The sequence below is a fragment of the Antechinus flavipes genome, chromosome 2 (genome assembly GCF_016432865.1).
Source record: "Antechinus flavipes isolate AdamAnt ecotype Samford, QLD, Australia chromosome 2, AdamAnt_v2, whole genome shotgun sequence".
NCBI lineage: Eukaryota > Metazoa > Chordata > Mammalia > Dasyuromorphia > Dasyuridae > Antechinus > Antechinus flavipes.
The window spans coordinates 335,815,975-335,838,245 of record NC_067399.1 but is presented as its reverse complement, the minus strand read 5'-3'; the positions used below and the strand labels follow the sequence as shown (position 1 = coordinate 335,838,245).

Genomic DNA, 22,271 nt, shown 5'->3' with positions numbered 1-22,271 from the left:
TTCCCATTCATCCTGGCCTAATGCACCAGATTGAATGGGGTGCACATATGGAGATCCTGGAGTCTGGGAAGGGGTAAAGTTGAAGAATGGTAAAATTGAAAACTTTAGAGTATTAGAGATAGAGTTGAGCACTTCTGTTGTATAGAAGAAGGCTATATAGTAGATATAGCAGAAGAGACAGCTAAAGAGACCCAGGAATTACTGTAGTCAATCAATATCCCAGTATTTCATTCAGGGCACATTAGAGGATATTGTCAAAGATTTAAGACAAAAATCCAGAAGAGAACAAAAAGAGCAAGGTAAGCAGTAGATTCCAGTGGGATTTCTGTTGGGAGCAAGTGAAGGTAGAATGATATTTTTGTAGGGGAACAATTATTTGGTGATGAAGTCGAATGAATACAGGTCTACAAAAGTGAACAAGAAGAAAGCAAGAAGATGTTTTGTATACCACCGATCTTTGTTCAGCATCACTACCTGCATGGCACCATTTCCCCCTCCCTGCCCAAGTCATCCTGCCATATGCATGCTTCTGTGGATCTTCTGGGTATAAATGAAGTGATATGTGGCCCTTATTCGCCCCACTCTGTCCTTGGTTTCTGGACATTAGAGAAATTTGGGGACAGTGGCAAGAAATTAACTCAGGATGCAAACTGGTTTTCTGTGAGATACTACTATATATAGATCTCATGCCAAAACCAGATTTGTTCCCTTTTCCTCTCAACACCTGAGTGGGCTAGTAGTAAGAACACCATCTTAGGAGCCAGGAGTATGAGTTCTAATCCCAATTTAGACACTAATTTGCTGTGTGACCTTAGATAAGTCATTTTTATGCCCTCAACATGCTCATTTGAGGAATGAAGAAGTTGGATTGGATGATCTCTAAAGATCCTTTCCAGGCCCTTCTAAGCATTATGCTCAAATTAAGCCTGCACATTCATGTCTTCATACTCTAAATACTCACATGCACAGTGTGTCTCTGCTACCTCATACTTTGGTGATATTCAGAAACCTGCTCTGCTCCCATGTACACAAGCAGGAGGGCAGTAGCAAGGGTCCCAAATGGAGGATGCAGATGGTCCACCTCAAAAGTTCCAAGAAAGTTCCTTTTGCATGCGGTGATCCTCCTTCCTGGCCTATGGTGAAATGTACCCTAAACTCCAACTAATCAGCAGACAGCCACGGCAACAGGAGCAGAGATGAAATATCTCCCAAGTCCAGCACTTGCCAAAAAAAAAAAAAATGTGTTTTATGGGCTGACTTCCCAAAACAGCCCCTACCTCTACCTCTTCTGGAGACACAGGACTTAAGGCCGTGTAGCTAATGCTGTCCTCCAAAGGCTCACTGCTTTCCTGGCCCGTGGCTGTTTCTTCCTAGTATAAATTGCTATTTGTCTGTGTGGAATTGTGTACAACGTCTGTGTGCATTATTGTGTCCAACAAGCAACTGTATCTATTTAATTGCCCCTTGTGTCTCTGTATGTACATGTGTTTGATTTATATATGCAATAGAGCCCTGCCTCTCCTATCCCAAGCACCTGGAATATGCTGTGTGGGGAATGGGGAGGAAGGGGAAACATAGACCAAATGTTTAATGAAAAAAGGTGAGTATGAGGCTACTAATATAAAGCCAGAAGCACTTTACCCAGATATGGAAACCAGCACCAAAAAGACATCAAAGCAGCAAGTCAAGTGAGCATGAAGCAATACTAGTAGAAATTGATGGTCTGTTACTTCATTTTCTTAGTATTTTTTACATTTTGTTTTCATGGAGATCTAATTTGGGGGAAAGCAGAATTGGGACTTAAGGAAAACAGAAAGGAGGAGAAAATGGGGTGTGGAGGGTTGAGGATTGTTTTGGCCAAAGAGTAATTTTGAAAATTATTTTCTAATACTAAACCCCACTGGAAACATCTTCCCTCCCTATTAGACACAAAATATTAAGGAACTGGTAAACTGTTCTCTTGACAGTATGTATGCTCTCTTGGTGCTGGTGGCTATGTCTTCCTCTTACATTGTTTCATGTGAAAATGGTCACTCATGCATGACAAACTTCCCTGCCTTCTCTCTCTGTTATGTGAGAAGGGAGTGGGATGGACAAGAATGCAATCCAGCAAACATATCACTATTAATATCCAAGTGCCAGGAGAACCATCCCAGAAATTCATCAAACTCCCATTCCTCATGCCACATACTCATTTACCTTTCATAATCCATGTCTGTCTAAAAGATTTTTCCATATTGAATTCATTAAGATTTTTCAACCCAATTCACTTTCCAATAATACTGTTATTCACATAATTTACCTCATCTCTCTCCAATGTTCTCAGTGGGTTCAGCCAAATTGAAGGTTAGCTCAAGAATTCAGGAGTTCTTACCTTTTTTTTTTTTTTTTTTTGTCAAAACCTCCATTGAGAGATTGTGAAGCCAAAGACTCCATTTCTTAGAAGGTTGTTTATAAATGAATAAAATAAAAAAAGGAATGCAAAAGAAATAAACCAATTATTTTAAAATAATTTTAAAGATATTTTTAAAAGTTCATGGACCCCTACCATAAATGCTTTCCCCATTCTATAACAAAAGCAAATTTGTAATGTAGTGATTTTTACTTATTGCATAAAGGACCTTCAGAGACCATCTTTATCTCCTTGATTTTCATGGCTGGACATGAAAATAATAAACTATAATTTCAACCTCTATGACACTTAGCAAGCAATGTATCTACTTCCCACCCTCTAAGACCAGTCTTTGAGAATCAGTAGCTGTCTTGCCAAGGACTAGATCACAAGAAATTGATTTCCCTGTCTTAGCGTTCATCATGAAGATGATGAACCAGCTCATGGAATGATTTCCCAAAATTTTCTAGAACAGAAGAAAAAGTAAGAATCTGAGCCCTTCACTATCCTTGTGTCTTATCTGGATTCTCCTGAAGGGTAGCTTATCCTGAATGCCATGGAGGTACAAATGACATGGAGGCACACTGCCTTGTGTGCTGTTCAGATGCTAAGTACTCTCCTTAGGAATGTCCCCTTTCCATCCCATTCCATTCCACTCCACTTTAACTCTGCTTCATGAGACTCCCAGGAACAGGGTCTGGTACCAAGAGCATGATGCAGGTAATAGGTGAGTATATGGGGGGGGGGGCATCAGAAAGAACAAGATGCAGACATGCAGGAGGCAAAACTTGGGGTTAGCACATGGGGAGAGGGTCAAGAAGAGGTTATGTGGGCTAGTGAAAAGAACATCACATGAGGAAGCGGGGTCTAGTCCCAGCTTTACCACTCACTTGGGTAAGTTTATTTCCTTTATTTCTTTTGTCTCTCAATGATATCTATAAAATAACTTCTTCCTTACCTTACAAAGATACCAGGGGATTAGAGAATGTGTGAAAATATCATATAAATGGAAATATGTTGAAAAGAGAAACTAAAATCTTCTTTTTGTAGTCTATCTCTTAGTAGCTAGCTTTTTGAGAAGTTCTGGGCAGTTCTGGGAGGAGAATCGATAATCATCACACCTGGGAGTCAGGAGAGCTGGGTTCTAGTCCTGGCTCTACCACTTAACAAGTCAAGTTTCTTCTTTTCTCATCCACAAAATTGGGGACTTGAGCCAGATGAATCTAAGACCCCTTCAAGCTATAACACTCGAATAGTTAAGAATAGAACTAACATTTTTTCCATACAGTAGAACTCAGAATGCTACATAAGTATGCTCACTTTTTAGTGAGATTCCTACTTCCTATTCCCAGGACTGAACTTTCCTAAGGTGTCCAACATTTAAGAGACCTGAGACTTTTTCTCCTTCTCTGCCTTTTCCTTTACTGGAATAACGACTAAGACAAGTGTATTCCTCAGTTTTCCTACCTTTGCTATCAAACAAGTAATGCCTGCAATAATTTGACCCACAAAGTAACATTTGTGTAAAGGAGTTCCTGTTCCTATGTCTGTGAAAAGTAATAAATGCCCACTTTTATTAAAGAAAGCATGACCTATTAGAAGGAAGCAGAGAGGGAAAAGTGTGGAATCACAGATTGTAAGAATCAGAAAGGATTTCGGTGGTTAATTTGGTCTAACACAAAAAGAGATCTCACTGTAACAGCCAGCAGGCAGTTGTCCAGTTTCTGCTTGATGGCCTCCAAGGAAGAGGAAGCCACCATCTCTCACAGAAGCCCATTCCACTTTTGGAAAACTAATTAGAAACTTTTTGTTCCCTTGACATTGAGCCTAAATTTGATTCTTTTTGTCTTCAATCCTTTGCTCCTGGCCCTGTCTTTTGGAGCTAACCAGAACAAGTCATTAATCTATATGTGACAGGAAGACCTGGGTTCAACCTAGTTGAACATTAGTTGAGTGGCCATACGTGGGCAAGTCCTAACCTCTTAAGAGGTTGAGAACAATCTCATAGGGATGTTGTGGATATGTTGTTAAATGGATATGTTGTTATTTAGTAATTTACCTGGAATCCATTTTTTTCATTTTTCAAAACCCACAGTTTAGCACTAATAAAAGACTTAATAAATACTGGTACTGTCTGGATAGAAGAGAGGCGGGAAATACAGAGGGAAAGCCACCACTTGTAGTTTGACAGAAATAATTTCTAATCACAATTCTTGCTTTATGGAAAGGGAGACCATTTTAATCCAGAGGCAGTTCACTGAAGCCTCAAATCCAATTGTAATCTCTTTTAGCCTTGAAATTTAGGCTCCAAGGTAAGGGGATATTTCCTAAAAATAAGAGTATTCCAAAGTTGTTAGGCTGTCTCAGGAGGAAGTCATGCAAGTTTCCCTTCAACTGAAGGTCTTCAAACAAAAACTAGCACTTCGTAGGGTATATTGTAGTGGAAACGCTTATTTTCAGATGGTTATGAGTTGGAGCTGATGGCTAGTGAGGTCCCTTTCATATTAAGAATTCAGTTTAGCTTGAGGATACTGGGTTCCTTGCCTTCATTCATCCTCTCTGATCTTAGGTGAATGATTTAAGTAGTCTAATCTCTTGGATGTAGTTCCATTGAAGCAACAAGCCATTTTTAAATATAAGCAATAGCATACTCAGGTTCTAAGGGGTGAATTTGGAGCAAGGATGGATGGCCCAGTTTTCAGCATTTCTTCTAGTACTAGCTTCAGTTGACTTCAGTGGTTTTGCTCTTCTTGTCAACACTCTTGTAGCTGGCTGAGAGCTTTTAACAAGCCATTAAAACAGTATGCATTGACAGCCTTAGATTAAAAAAAAAAAGAGACCATTGTTTCTTTTTTGCCTGGACAAGCTTTTACTCCTCTTCCCCTGGTATTACCACCTCCACCCCATTCCATGACACAGAGATGACATGAAAATCACTTGTTCATTAGAGGTAGGCATGGTAAGTAAACAATAATTTTCCCTCAAACATGGGATGATCTCTCCTCTCCCTGACCACTGGAATGATTGTTAGTGTGCATAATGGTCCATCTGTCTACAATTCCAGGGTGGAGCTTCATTGCTCCATACTTCCAAAATGAAAACTCTTACTCTATCTGCATCTGTCCACTGCTCGCTCTTCTTTATTTTAACTCAGTGAAAGGCATTTGTCAAGTGCCTTGTGTGTCTCCAGATCTTCAGGTCCCTTTTTCAAAATTTCTTTTCTAGATAATGTGATGGTACATAGGTAAAAATAAAGCATATGTAGAAATGTAGAAACCTCAAAAGTGGGGTATAAAAATGGAAATCATTAGAGTACAAGATCTCAGCTGGGATTGAGTCTTATCCTTTTTTCTTTAAAATCTCTATTCTCATGCAAATTACTATGGTTTAAAGGTGAGGGGTCATCTTATTTACTTTATTATGAGATCCTTGAAGTCAGGAATTATTTTTGTCAGGAGTATAGAGAACCCATTACTGAATAATACCCAGAATCCATGATTACCATAATCATAGTAATAATGCTAAAGATATTAATGAAGGCAAGTTTATAGAAGATTGATTATTCTCTTAAATGTTAATTCTCTGATCACTCACCATGTGGAAAGTATTTTTTTATCCCTTATCTAAAGAGAATCTAGCTTTCTCATTTTCTTTCAACTTCCAATTATGCTTTTGATGTAGGCATTAACTTTGTTTTAAAAACTTTAGTCTCCATTTCTAATATATGATAGATACCTGAGCCATACAATTTAACTGTTGGATTGCCAGAATTATTTTTGTCTTTGTAACCTGATCCCTTAAAACTCTTACCTTTTGACTATAATGCATATCTTAATTCACTGTCTTAAACCATAAATTTTAAATCTTTATCCTCCTATTCACTCCTCCTCTGCTCTCTGATTTTATCTTTTACTGCTTTCCATTTCATCTTCTACACTGCCTTCCCAAAATTGAAGTATTCCCTTTTTCCAACTTCTCTGAGTGAAACATTCTATCTACCATCTCTCACAATCACAAATCACATATATGTATCCTAGTGGATAGCAAAATATTCATGTGTGAAGACCGAGTTAGCACCCTGGATACCTTAGAATCATCCATAGTCAGGATAAGCAAAAGTCTTTGGTCTTTATTCTTGGTCTTGGTTTTTATTCTTGATCTTTAGAGGTAGAAGTGAACAGGCAAGACCCTGACTTGTCTTACTCCACCCCCTAATCCTTCCCATAATTCTCTGTATACACCAAACGATTGAACCAGCACAAAATAGTGGGAAGGGCCATTTTCCAAGCATATGCCAATAGAGTATTGTCCAATCCATAAACTTAAGTGCTCAGTCGTCTGACCTTAGTGCATCAACTCAGAGTTTCAGCCCTTTACATCTCCCACTTTTGTTTTAGAACACAGATGGTCATGCCATCTCTGACTTCTCAGGGAGGTAACCCCAAAAAGGAGGTGATCACACCCTAACTTCTCAGGATGATGAGAACCCCCCAGGAAAGGAGGTGAAAACACCAAAAAGGAGGTGATCACACCCCTCTTCGTGACTTCTCTGTAAGGGAGGTGAAAGCACTAAAAAGGAGATGATCACGCCCTACCTCACATCTCAGGAAGGGAGATGAAAAGCACCAAAGGGAAGTGAGGATTGCTAGTGGGTTTCTGGCTTGAAGGATCTTACAGGTATACACAAACCCATCAGCATGGGAGGTATTACACAAGCACATAGCAATAACGCACAGGCTATTAGTGATGATTCCTCACAGCCAATGCAGGCTCAATGTGGTGCAATAAACATGAATTGTACACACAAGTAGTGGTATAACAATATAAATCAACATGGTAGTGTAGAAGATTTCCAGAAGTCCTAAAAGGAGAGTATGTAAATAGCAGTCACACATATACCTTCTTCAGCAGCCAAGAGATAGTCCAAAACCAATCTATTGTCCATTGCTTCACATATCAGGGAATCTAATGATCCCCACAAGTTTTTGAAGTCTGCAACAGTCTTTTTATGTGTTAGGGGATCTAATGATTCCTGCAGATTTTGAAGTCCTGCAACAGTCATCTTTTCTCAGAAAATCCAATGATTCCTGTGGGTTTTCAAGTCCTACAACAGCATTATTATGTCTCAGAGAATCAAATGATTCCTGAGGATTCAAGTCCTACAATTCAAGTCTTATGTGTCAGAGAATCCAATGATTCCTAAGGGTTTTGAAGTCCAACAATTTTTGATGTCCATGAGTCAAACACCATAACTGCCATGCTCTTTCAGTGGTGGGCACAGTCAGCAAAGGAACCACCCGGTGTTTCTTGGGTCTTTTCCTTCATTTCAAGGATCTGCTCCATCTCTCTCCAATGGACAAGGTAAATACAGCTTGTTGGCACCCATCTGATTCCTTCTCCATCTGTAGAGATACAAGCAATCCCTCTCCCCCAAGCAGTTAGCCTATCTGGTCCCATTTACCACTTTCTGGGTCTCTCCACATCACCTGGCGATTATCTAAAGATAGTGGATACTGTCCTTCTGATGGTTTATAAAACCTGTCTGCTGGAGCCAGTGCATCATTATCAAAAATCAAGAAGTTAATCGTATAGTTAGATTTAGAAGTTCTCTAGGGTTACCTGTGGCTCCCCCTCTCGTTTTTGGAGCAGCATCTTAATGTCTCTGTTTCTCCTCTCTACTATTGCTTGTCCTTGAGGGCTAAAGGGTATGCCAGTGGTGTGTAAAATCTTATACTGTGCACAAAAGTGTGCAAAATGTTCAGAAGTATATGCAGGTCAATTGTCTGTTTTTATTGCTTGTGGCACATCCATAATTGCAAATGCTTGTATAAGGAATTCAGTGACCACTCGGGTTGTCTCTGGCTGCTAGTATTGCAAAAGTGAATCCTGAAAAGGTGTCTACCACAACATGGATAAAAGACAGACAACCAAAAGATTTATAATGGGTCACATCCATTTGCCAAATTGGGTCTCAAACCACAAGGGTTCTTCCCTGGAGGGAGTATAGGAACATGGAAAGGAAGGCAAGCTGTACAGGCTTTGACTATGTTCCTAGCTTCCTCTCTTGTTATTCCAAATTGTAAACGTAAAGCTCAAGCAGCCTGATATTTAAAATGAGATTCTTGGGCTTCTTGAAATAAAGGGGTATTGGCCAGCATAATTAGAAGGCTATCTGCCTTTGAATTACCATCAAAAATAGGACCTGAAAGTTCACTATGAGAGGGTACATGCAAGATATAAATCTTAACTAGATGCTTTCTCACTTGCTCTTGAAGTTCCTTAAAGAGATGATATATATTAGAGGCTACAAATTTTATTTGGGCGGTGGCAATTCTTTGTATCACACCTACTGAATAGGCCAAATCAGATATATTTATATCTCTTGGATAATAAGAGCTAGAATGATTGCATACAATTCATTCTGCTGAGTGGACTGAAAAGGAGTTCTGACTACTCTTTTTATAGTTAAGTCACGAGAGGATACAGCATAAATATGTTTTGATGCATCTGTAAAGATAGTTGGTCCTTTAAGAGGAACTTTAGAAAGTTTTTCTTCATGAATACATTGCCAATTATGTAGTAGTCTGGTTATCTTTAATGGAGATCCGTGTGTAAAATTTGGAGCAGTGGCCAATAAAATTTGCCACTCTGGGATGATCTCACAGCACACCTTAATTTGTGCATTAGTATAAAAGGTGTATATCTTGTCAGGTCTTATCCCAGATAAATGTACTGCTTGCTTAATGGCCTTTAGTAAAATTCTAGCCACAAGCACTGGGTAAGGAGTAAGGCTTTGTTCTGGCTGTGCTGGGAGATTCACCCACTCTGTCACACTGTCTCCTTGATGGATTGCTGTGGATGCCTCTTGTGTAGCAAAAACTGATATTTCCAAGGGTTTTTGAGTGACTCAATCACATTGGATAAAGCCAGTTCAACTTCTCTCAAAACCTCTTAAGCTTCTTTTGTAAGCTGACATGGTGAGTTTAAAGCACTGTCTCCTCTTAAAATGTCATATAATGGTTGCAATTGATAGGTAGTCAAACCTAACACTGGACTCATCCATTGGATATCTATCAATTTCTGAAAGTCATTTAAGGTGTTTAGCTTCTCTGTTCTTAAAGAAAGTTTTTGTACTGTAAGTACCTTAGGGTATACTTCATATCCTAAATATTGAAAAGGAGCATGTCTTTGAATTTTTTCTGGTGCTATGTGCAATTTGTAGTTCTTTAGTGTTTCTATGGTCTTTTGTAGACATGCTTCTAACATTTGCTCCTCAGGTGCACATCCCAATATATCATCCATGTAATATAATATTACTTTTGGAAATGTTTTTCTTACTGGGGTAAGAGCAGCAGCAACATACATTTGACACATAGTAGGGCTGTTTTTCATTCCCTGTGGCAAAACTGTCCATATCTTTTATAAGGCTCAGCTAAGTTAATGCTGGGCACTGAAAAGGCAAATCTTTTCATATCCTCCTTATCTAGAGGGATAGAATAGAAACAATCCTTCATGTCTATAACCCAAAGAGGTCATTCTCTAGGCAATTGAGTAGGAGATGGAAGCCCAGGCTGAAGAGTTCCCATAGTTTCCATTTATTCATTTACCTTTCTTAAATCAGTCAACATCCTCCATTTTCCAGATCAAATACTGGGGAATTCCAAGGACTTAGAGAAGGTTGTAAGTATCCTTGGTCAAATTGCTCCTGTACTATATCTAATAAGACCTGAATTTTATTGCTACCTAAGGGCCACTGTTCTATCCACACTGGTGTATCAGTTTTCCATTGGATAGGAACAAGTGAAAACGTTAGCAGGCCTTCAACAGCAGCCCTGCCTAAAAAACTGAAGTACTCATTTTTGATCCTAATTGTTGTAAAATGTCTCTTTCCCACAGATTGATGGGGATTTTTTCAAATATAAAAGGAGCAAAACTCCTGTTTCACCTTTAAATATCTATCTCAAAGGGGTAGCACTAACTTCAGCTGCTATTGATCCCCCTACACCAGACATGTAGGTATTTGCCTTAATCTTTGGCCAGTGACTGGGCCAGTTGGCACCTCTAATGACTGTACGATCTGCACCTGTGTCTACCAATCCTTCTAATGGTACGCTATTTATATAGATAGTGAACATAGGTTGATCAGCTGTCACAACTCTTGGATTTTGTTGCTTGGAGTCAGAATCTGAGCAACGATCACCAGATTGCTTATTAGGAGTCTGTATCAGTAAACCTGATGCTACTACTTCTCCTGGTTGATAAGTGACACATTGTGTACCTATATTAGTGACTGGGATATTATCTACACATTCCCCAGTTTCTCACATCAGTATAATATGAACACTGTTTTGTAAGTACTCTCAGGAGGGGAAGTGGTCAAGCCTACTGTGCCTGGAAGCAAGGGATTCATAGGCTGGAGAGGAACAGATTTCACCTCTCCAGGGGGTATGTCAGTTGTCCCAGCTGCATACAACTCTATTCTCCCCAATTGTAATTCCTTTCTCCCATCACATTGCTTCCTGGCTGATTGATTGTGTAATCTCTTTCTCCCATCAGATGACTTTCTGGCTGATTGGTCATGTCTGGGTACTGAACTTCTAGGCACTCTCTGGGTGTTGCATCAGCTACCATCATGCCCCAAATATTTTTTGCCCTGGGCTCCTCATCCCTGAATCAGTCCACATTCTGATGCCCAATGGAAGCCTCTATTGCATTTTGGACATGGGGTATTAGATCTTGTTCTCCCACCCTTTTTTTCTCACTCTGTCTCTATGCTACCATTGAGCTTTTCAGATGCCCTACTTTACCACATTGAAAGCATTGATGAGTTTCTCTGGAATTCCCTTGCCAAAAGGGACCCTGTCTTCCCATGTTCGAATCTTGGGAAGTTTGCATCATAGCCTGGTTATAAAAGGTATTTGTGCCCACTGTGGCACAGCATCTTATGATCTCCTCTAAAGGAGCATCCTTGTGTAGTCCTAGTATAATTCTTCTACAAACCTTATTAGCATTTTCTTTAGCAAGTTGCCTTATGCTAATGAATGTTACTGCATTTTCACCAATAGTTTGTATGACAGCTGTCTGCAAATGTCCCAAAAAATCAGCAAAGAGTTCTTTTATCCCTCGTGCAATTTTTGTGAAGGCCTCATCCTTGTCGTTTTAACCTGGGAGAAAAGCCCATGCTGTGATAGCAGCAGCAATTGCTCATATGCTGCTATGGGGTGGGTAATCTGCTCTGAAATTTCTGCATAAGAACCTATTATTTGGTTAGTTGGTCATAGGTGATTGGAGGATTAACTCCACTATGACTATTTCTTGGGCTTGTATCCTATAGAGCTTACTATATTCAGAAAGCCACAACAAGTTTTATCCAGGTTCTAAGCATGTCCTTGTTATAGATTTCTAGTCCCTAGGAGTTAAGACTTCATAAGCCAAATTCTGTAATAACATCTTAACATAACCTGATGTAGCCCCATAAAGAATGAAAGCCTTTTTCAGGTCTTTGAGACTAGATCAAAAGAAGTGTATCTTCTGCTTTCTTGACCTAAAGAGTTAAACTGTTGAATCACAGGATACATTCCTATTTTCAAATCAGCTAAATCCTGCCTTCCTTCTGTGGCTGTCAGTAGTGCCTTTTGCAACCTAGTCATAAGAGGGGTGATTGCTGGGAGGAGTTGCTGGTGATATCACTGTCCCTTCCAGTACTCCTCCTCCCTTCTCCTCCCTCCATCCCAGAAGTTGAAGTTGATGGGGGCATGTCAAGAACCAGTTCCGGTTTAGGCTGGGTTGAATCTGCCTTGTGAGAGTGAGAATCATTATGTCCATCACACCCTTCACCACGCCTCACTTGATTCCTCATGCTCTCTGGTGATATTATTATTAATCTGTTTTCCTCACACTTCCTCATTTGTCTGTTCTTAAAACTTTTCTTTTTTCTATAACTTGCAAGATTCTTTAAGGCCAATTATATTATGTTGTCTATATAGAATGTTTCCTTGGAAATTGAACCAGGATCTTTATCATTGTAGTATTCACATAGTTGATCTCCTACTAGTTTCCAGTTATCTGGGCTTTAGGGGTAGAAATGAACAGGATGGACACAGGACCTTCCTTCTCTTCCTCGACTGCCAAAGTGACCTTGACTTATCTTACTCCATCCCCTTAATCCTTTCCCCAATTCTCTGTATATACCAAAAGATTGAACCAGCACAGAATAGTGGAAAGGGCCATTTTCCAAGCATATGCTAATAGAGTATTGTCCAATCGGTAGTTAACTCGGTTGTCCGATCTTAGTGCTTCAATTCAGAGTTTCAGCCCTTTACATTCATGTAAAACTGGAAGTCAGAAACTCTCAACTACAAGATATGATCTGCCTTTTTTCAGGCATCTAAACTACCCCAGAGCTATTCAGTTGTTCAGTTAGATATCTAGGAGTGTGTTTTATCTAGCAGCTTCCCCCTTCTTCTACCTCTTATAAAGCAGCCATCATACCTGTCACCTATATTGCTTAGCCATGTGGTTTACATAAGCATCCCATTTAAATTTTGAGCATCTTGGGAAGGGACTTTGCTTTCCTCTGGTGCCTCCTACCATACTTTCATTTATATATCTGAGACAGAATGTAAGGCCATCTCAACCCTCCTGAATGTCAATTATGTATTGTAATGATTGCCATTAACAACAAACACTCTTGCACCTCCAAACATACACTGTGTGGGATCAATCCTACCTGGAGCCACTTGACCAGAGCCCTTCTCATCCTAGGTCCCCATCCCATTTGCTGAACTTAACTTGTAGTCTGACAAGGATGGAGTGTCCACTGATTAGCCTTGTGACCTTGAGTAAATGACTAAAGCATTCTGCTTTAGTGATCATCTGTAAAACGAAGAGATGAATTAAATAATAAACCACCAACTTTTAGAGCAAAAATACAAATCAGAGAATGTTTACTCTTGCTCTAAAAGTTGGAGGTTCTATGATGTCTTCAAGGTTTTTTCTTTTTCTTTTGTTACTTTGCCTTTCATCTTCTATCTGCCTTTCTCACCATCCTTACTATCAGTACCAGAATAATATCTCACTGCTGGAGTAAAAGCCAAACACCTAGGTTTTTCAGGTCTACTATATTGAGGGTCATCCCAAAAAATTTTTATTAAAGCTTTTTATTCACAAAGCATATGCATAGTTAATTTTTCCAACATTGACCCTTGCAAAACCTTTTGTTCTAAATTTTCCCCTCCTTCCCTCTGCCCCTTCCCCTAGCTGGCAGGTAGTCCAATACATGTTAAATATGTTGAAATACATGTTAGATTCAATATATGTATACAGTTATCTTGTTGCACAAGAAAAATCAGATCAAGAAGGAAGAAAAAGAAAAACTGAGAAAGAAATGCAAGCAAATAACAGAGAAAGTGAGAATGTTATGTTGTGTTCCAAACTCAGTTCCCACAGTCCTCTCTTTCTGGTTGTACATGGAACTGATTTGAATTATCTCATTGCTGGAGAGCATATCCATCAGAATTGATTGTCATATAGTCTTGTTGTTGCCGTATATAATAATTTCCTGGTTCTGTTCATTTCAATTCAGATCAGTTCATATAAGTCTCTCCAAGTCTCTCTGAAATCATGCTGATCATTTCTTACAGAATAGTATTCCATAGTATTCCTATGCCATAATTTATTCAGCCATTCTCCAATTGATGGGCATCCATTCAGTTTCCATTTTCTAGCCACTATGAAAAGTGCTGCCACAAATCTTTTTGCACATGTGGGTCCTTTTCTTTCCTTTAGGATCTCTTTGGGATATAACCCCAGTAAAAACACTGCTGGATTAAAGGATATGCATAGTTTGATAACTTTTTGAGTATAATTCCAAATTGCTCTCCAGAATGGCTGGATCCATTCACTGTTCCACCAACAATGTATCAGTGTCCCATTTTTCCCACATCCCCTCCAATATTTGTCATTATCTTTTCCTTTCACCTTAGCCAATCTGACAGGTGTGTAGTGGTATTTCAGAATTGTATTAATTTGCATTTCTCTGCTCAGTGATTTGGAACACCTTTTCATGTGGCTGCAAATAGTTTCAATTTTGTCATCTGAAAATTGTCTGTTCATATCTTTTGACCATTTATCAATTAGAGAATGACTTCAACTATTATAAATTTGAGTCAATTATATATTTTAGAAATGAGATCTTTATCAGATCCTTTGAATGTAAAGATGTTTTCCCAGTTTATTGCTTCCCTTCTAATCTTATCTGCATTAGTTTCATTTGTACAAAAACTTTTTAACTTAATGTAATCAAAATTATCTATTTTATGATCAATAATGATCCCTAGTTCTTTGGTCACAAATTCCTTCCTCCTTCACAAATCTTAGAAGTAAATGATCTTATGTTCTAATTTGTTTATAATCTAGTTCTTTATGCTTAGATCATGAACCTATTTTGATCTTATCTTGTTATATAGTGTTAGGTGCAGGTCTAGAGAGTCATCCCAAATTTGCAACTAATTCCATGCTCTTAGGTACTGATGAGCAGGTGTATGCAGTACTCTTATAAGATCCCTATGTCGTGAGAGGAAAGATATGACCTATCTTTTCCTACATGCACCATTGTTTCCCTTTTCCTTCTACTTCTTTCCTTACCACTGTTCAGGAGGAATACTGTATCTCCCCTGCAGCAAAGTCTCCTAGAATGGCATAACATGAAATTGGCAAGCTTAACAGTATTCCTGGTGCAATGGAAAGAATGCTGGATTTGAAATCAAAGGATCTGGTTTTAAATATTGATTCTTTTTGACTTTGGGCAAGATATCCAACTGCTCCAGACCTTGGTGCTTTCATCTGTAAAATTAGGCAATTGGACTACATTATCATTAAATTCTCTTCCCTCATTAAATTATAATCCTGTTTCCCCCAGGGACAATGGTATCTACCTCATTCAGCTTAATTCTGTGATCCCTGCAGATTGCTGCTAGACCTTAGGACATCCCCTGCTCCAGATTGCTCCCCTACTGCCAGCCCTACTCTCCTATCACCCCTTAGGCACTTGTTAAATCCATATATTTTGCTGCTGCTGCTGCTGCTTTGGGAAGCACGGACTCCTTCTAGCCATAGACATTTGTCATGCTATTTTTGCATTCCAGTTAAGTACAAGAGAGAAAAAAAACATAGTTTTATGGGGAAATTATTCTATCTAGAGTCAGAAGGCCAGGGTTCAAAACTCACCTATAATATTTAGTAGTGTGACAGGGATTTCTTGGTTTTGTATTTAACTAATTCACATATGTGAAGAAAAGTTTTAAATTAAGGGATTCTCTGTTTTTCAGCCATTATAATTGCATCTGATTTTTTGTGACCCCATTTGGAGTTTTCTTGGCAAATATACTGTAGTCATTTTCCATTTTCTTCTCCAGTTCATTTCAGAGATGAAAAAAACTGAGGTAAATGGGGTTAAGTGACTTGCCTAGAATTATACAGCTAATACGCATCTGAGGTTGGATTTGCAGGGCCAGCAAATGCCCTGCCACCTAGATGATCATTATTTCTCGTGGCATTTTCAATTCATTCCATATATCTCAACCAAGAAACCAGAGTTCCTTCCAGGCTAAAATATTTCTTCGGGCCCCTCTTTTCACATTGTTGGTTCAGCTACAGTGTAGGTTTTGTGTTTGCCTATCTCTAGATCTTTTTACTTATAGTAAATCTTCACCAAAATTTCAATATTAAACAACTATTTGTAATTTACAACAAAGCATCAAGTAAATTACTACTTCCCCTGTGAATCACTAAATTCTTTCTAAGAGAATATGGAAAAGGGTTTATTTGTCCTAGATCATAAGGAAAATGCCCAGGTGCCCTCTGAAGTGGTTCGCTCTTGCTGCCCTTGCTATATACCATGTATCAAAACAATTTACACATCAAGGCAAGAATAGTTTCAGGATTAATTCAAACAGCAACTCTAGCCTCTTACAGTAGTGAGTTAGAGCATAATGATAATATAGCCAAGAATTGAGTTTGCACACTTGGCTAAGTTATTACCTTTTTTGACTCTGTGACCACAGACTCCACCCTTATCGCAGCCAGTTGTCTGATCATGATATCATTATGGTAGGCAGCTGATGAACTGGAATCAAATTGAATGGAAATCTCTCTCTTCTAGCTACTTGCACCATGTTGCACAAGTCGCTTAACCTTTCTTGGCCTTCACTTTCTTAGCTAGGATTCTCGTTGCTTCCTCTTTGTCATTTGCACCTTAACTCCATATTAGATGCAGGAGTAATCAATTCTGAACAAGTGAATAATTAAATATCCATTAATGGGCACATCATTGATTGGGCAGGTGTGACTGAAGTGGATATTGAATTTAGGCATAGTGTTTTGTGGAGACTGGAAAGTGTATAGAAGATGAAAAGATGCTTTGATGGATTTGAGATAGTATCCTTATGAGATTATCCTTCACCTATATAGAGGGAAAACTACTTAAGCCTTCTCATCTTGTCTGTTCTTGTCTTCCCATAAATCCTCCATAATAAATACACAAAGCAAATACCAAAAAAAAAAATTAAGACATATAAATTATGTACATTATACAATGTTTACTCATCTGTCCCTTTGAACTTGAACTCCTTGAGGGTGTATCTGATTTTTTTTTTCTTTCATTCTTATATCCTCAGGCTTGGCCCAGTTCTTTTGCAGGTACTTAATAACCACTGGTTGAATTGAACTAAATAGAGAAGCAAGCTAGTGTGCTAGGTGCTTTTTTTGAAGTCTTTTAACGTGTCATTGCTACTCAACATGAGGACTGTCCAATTCTGTTGTTCATACTTTGTGGCCAGCTCACTTTTTTTTTCCAATCATACCCTTACCTTAGTCTCTCTTTTACCTCTTTTGGGGGCACACATTCTCATTCATATACTGCTACTTCTTTTCATCCACTATTCGTCTTTACATTGACCCTGAGATCATAGGCAATTTTGTGTCTTTAGAAAGCAGTTTGGGATCATGGAAATAACTGTGAAGTTTCTGATAGAACTCAGTAAAGTTCCCTTGTAAATTAATAGAGCTTTGTAGGCTCTTTTATTAACACTGAATCTGTGACTATTGGCTTGACTTTTTGATTCAAAGCCTCAAGGATACTGTGCCTTGTACAAATCATTTTAATTCAACCTCCACTCCTCAAATATTTATTCTGCACCTATCAGTTCCCTACAAACCACTAAGACAAGGTAGCAGAAAATATGTAGATGAAAAAACACCATTCCCTGCTCTCAAAATGATGGGTACCTGGAGAAGTATAGGACAAAATAGAATGTAATAAAGGAATGATGAGAGATATTTAAAGTAATTTAGAAAAATAGGGGGAGGCAGACCAGGGAAGGTATGGTGGAGAAGATCACATCTGATTTTACCTGGAAAAAAGACAAGGATTGAAAACAACAGATTAAAAGTAGAGTGCATTCCACACCTCCAACCTATGCTTGTTTTTGTTTCTCTGACTTCCTGGAGAGTCTTTCAGCTACTTTACTGGGTTACCAAACAAATCTCCCCAATGAGTAGTTCAAAGAAAAGTGCAAAACAATATGAAGACCCTCCTTTCCTCCCCAATTTACACACTTTGGATCTGATCTCCACATTGTGGTCATACTTTTTAATATCTTGTCTCCTTTATTCCTTAAAATGTTTTTGTTGACCTGGAAGTAGCTTGACAATAGTATGCAGACAGCTGGACTCAAACATAGAAATGAATTCAAATCCCACCTCTCGTGTAGTGGCTGTGAGTTCCTAGGCAGGTCACTTAACCTCCCACTGCCCAGATAGCTCTCTGAAACAGTAGGTTTCAGAGAAGCTACCAACCTGCAAAGGGATTTACTGGGAGTTCTGTATATGAATGAAACCACAGGCGCATTTACCCAATGCGCATTGGCTTAAATTTTGGCAAAATTTTGGCAAAATCAACAAAGAAGGGGAAAGAGATGGAGCTACAAATTCCTGAGGAACTCTTTTTTGTGTCTTTTTTTAAAAAATGAACTAGCTATTCCTGACCTGTGATGACACCCACAAACTCCTCACTAATGCTCTTACTTGACCTCATCCTCAGCTCTTGCCACAAGACAGTGCCTTCATCTGAGTAATATTGCAGTTTGAAAGAAATCCTTGTAATGTGTCTGGAGCGGTAAAGGACCCAACCTCCTCACTTTATCCTCCAGCTGCTAGCCTGGACTCTATGGCCTGTTTCTTCTGCACAAGCCTGCCAGAAATGGATGACTGGAAACCTATCTTGAGGCGGAGCAGGGTGGATATAGGAGGATATTTAAGTGCTGAGCATTGGAAGACAATTTTGGAATGGAAAATAAAGGTGAAGGAGCAGATGATTTGGATAGGAAAATAATGAAAGTGAATTGAAGAGAACAAAGAGCCATCCCTCCATAAAAGAAACATTAGGTTATTAGTTATTATTACACTATTAATCATAGGTTCACATTCTATTGTCACTGCCAAAGAATAAAAAAAGAATATTCATTTCCACAGACCCTCACTTCTGTATTTATCTTTTCCCAGTTCTCTTTCCTATTACTTCTTTTTTTCTCACCCTGACTTATGTAATCCAAAGCACAAAATTAAGAGCAAAGTTATTTTTCAGGCAGCATGAATCTGAGACTATAAACTACAGCTGAAACAAACTTCAGGTTTATTATTTCATTACTTAGTGAACTGAGATTAGCTTTCTCTTATCATCACTCCCCTTTCCTAGTCTGCAAGTCCTCACTTTAGAACTCTGAATTTGGCAGTGAGGGGGAAGGGAGAAGAGGCGGCAGACCAGGGAAGGTGGTGGAGAAGGTCACATCTGATTTTACCTGGAAAGAAGACAAGGATTGAAATCAACAGATTAGAACAGAACAGATTTACCTGTTCTTTTAAACCTTGCTTTTATTCAGTCATTTTTTAGTTGTATCTGACTCTTCATGATCCTGTTTGGATTTTCTTGACAATGATACTAGAGTGATTTGCCATTTCCTTCAAGTCATTTTACAGATGAGGAAACTAGCAAATAGGGTAAGTGACTTTCCTAGAGTCACACAGCTAGTAAGTGTCTGAGGCCAAATTTGTACTATGATGAGTCTTCCTGACCCCAGGCCTGGCACTCATTTGCCACCTACCTTCCCTGCTTTATTCTATCATCTCTTAATTGTATTTTCTTCCAGCAGCCCTAAATACCCAGAGAAATAGGGTCTTCTCTTGTCTGAACCCTTAGATCACTCTTTCTGGATACAGATTAAAATTTCTGTAACCTTACCTGCCAATGTCTCCATGATCTTTCCCTGAAAGGAGTCATCCATATCCTTCAAACTGCATTTTCATATTTTTTTTTTTACTTTTTTGCTAAGGCAATTGGTGTTAAATGACTTGCCCAAAGTCTCACAGTTAGGAAGTATTAAATGTCTGAGACCAGATTTGAGCTCAGGTCCCCCTGACTTCAGGGCTGGTGCGCTCCCCACTACGCCACCTAGTTGCCCCTAAACTTTTGCATTTTCAACAAACTATCATATGCCATCCTTTTGGACAAGGTGAGAAAATGTGATTTAGATGATAATACATTTATGTGGGTTCAGCACTGGTTGAACAGATGTATCCAAAGAATAGCAAAGAACAGATTGATGCTTCCCTGGAGTAAGATTTTTATGGATGCCCCAGGAATCAGTTTTTGATCCTATGCTGTTTAACATCTTCATCCATTTTGCCTATAAATGCATAGACAGCATAATTATCAAATTTGCATATAAATAGCTATTATATTGGATAATAGAGCCAAGATATAAAAATATCTCAGGAGGCTAAAATGGTAGGCTGACACTAGTAAAGTGAAATTAAGCAAGGATAAATTTCTCAAGTTCAAGAAATTATAAAAGTTTATTGGAAAAAAAGATCTATATGCTTTACTGGACTGCAGGCTTAATTTGAGTCAACAACATAAAATAGGGATCCAAAAACAGTCCAAAACTAATTTCATCATAGAATGTTAATATAAAGTCATAGTGTCCAAAATAAGTTATTTGTATCCCCCGCTTCAAGTAGATACTTAGAACACAGGTATTGGTTGCTGAATAGTTCTGTTTGTTCTACCCTAGTTAAAGATCTGTTTGTTTTTTTTCCCCATTTCTGGGTATCATACTGAAGGGAAGACATTGCAAAATGGGACTCATTTTAAGGTAAACAAAGATAGTGATAGACTATTAAACTGGAGATAATCTAAGAATATAAGAGCTATTGATAAAAACTGGAGCTAATTAACCTGGAGAAGTAAAGGTTTAGGATTTTAGGTGATCCATAAACACTGTTTTCAAGTATTTGTAGATCTGTCATGTGGAAGAAGGATTTCAATTTGTTTTTCTGACTCAGAGGACAGAACTGGGGGTTCATTTTATCTGTTAGATTGTAAACTGGTTAAGGACAGGGTCTATATTTTGCTTCTTTGTTTGTATCCCCAGTGTTAGCACATAATGTTAATTTATTAACACTGAATTATTAGCATTTAAAAAATGTTTATTGGATGATTAATGAGTAGATGATAGTAGCAGAGAGACAGATTTCTACTAGATGTATGAAAAAATAAATCCCAGCAATTAGAAGAATACTTACAAAAGGGAAACAATTACTTCAAGAGATAGGTTATTTAGAGGGCTTAAAGTAGGAGCTGGATGACCCCTCATCTAAAATATAGGAAAAATGACTTTATAAGTTTTTCCTTCAAGGTAGACTAAAGGACCTCTAAAGTCTCTTGATTCTGAAATTCCATTTAGTATCCAAACCACCACAGTATCCAATTCTCATTCAAGAAGGGAATTAGTATGTAAAATCTAATCAGGAGTTGCTCTTCCTATAGACAGAATAAATAACTACTTTTAGAGAGATATATGAATCCAACAATAAGGCACTGCTATCTTCAAACATTTCTCCTATTACCCTATAACAGTGCATAAGTTCAATGATTCTTTTAGACGAAAGTACGAAACTCTAGAAGATCCTTATAAAATGCAAGTAAGTTACCAAGAGGGTAACCCATGAATCCATTAACCCATTCACTACTACATTAGAAAACACTTTTAAAGTCCCTTCTCCCTCTAATATTCTGTGATATTGTGGTCATTCATGCTTAAATAATTCAAAGACCTATTTTTGTGATTTTGTTTTCTTCAGGGCAGACTGAAATTTTAGCTTAAAAAAAAAGCATTATGTGCCAGGTTGTGCATTGAGGATATAAAAACCAAGGCAAAAGCACAGGAACTGTTTAGGAGAAGAGACTACCCTCAAGGAACTCACATTCCAATGGACATAATGCAAACAATTATGTACATCCAAAATACATACAGTATAAATGAGAGATAATCCCAAAGAAAGGATACTAGGACGGGGGAAGAGATAGAACCAGTGGCAGGCCTCTTGCCAAAGGTGGGATTTGAGATGAAGAAACCAGGGAAGCCAGAATTCAAAAAGGAAAGAATTCTAGGCATTCCAGACAGCCTATGAAAAGACTTTATTGAGAACTAGAGAGTGGTGTATAAGTAACAGCTAGGAAGCATGAGTGGTCCTGAGGGGAGTAAAGAGGTTAAAAAAAAAAATGGAAATGTAAGAAAGGAATAAGTTGTAAAGGGATTGAAAATCTCCAGAACATTTTATATTTAATCCCTGAAATAGTAAAAAGCCATTGGAGTTTATTGACAAGAAAAAATAAAATGGTCAAAATTGCACTTTTATTGAGTGAGCCTATGATTATTCTCTAAAATTAAATTGAAATTAAAAAACACACACAAAAAATTTTTATATGGTGGAATGTATAGCAATAGGGAAAATCATGGAGAATATAGTGCCATTTTAAGTG

The 22,271-nt window shown here is 38.3% G+C and overlaps 1 protein-coding gene across 2 annotated transcripts in view; it reads left to right on the top strand.

Annotated features, from left to right (window-relative positions):
* Positions 1-22,271, top strand: part of SPTB (spectrin beta, erythrocytic) — a 167,416-nt gene that overhangs the window by 131,120 nt on the left and 14,025 nt on the right. The gene's annotated exons all lie outside the window — the stretch shown is intronic.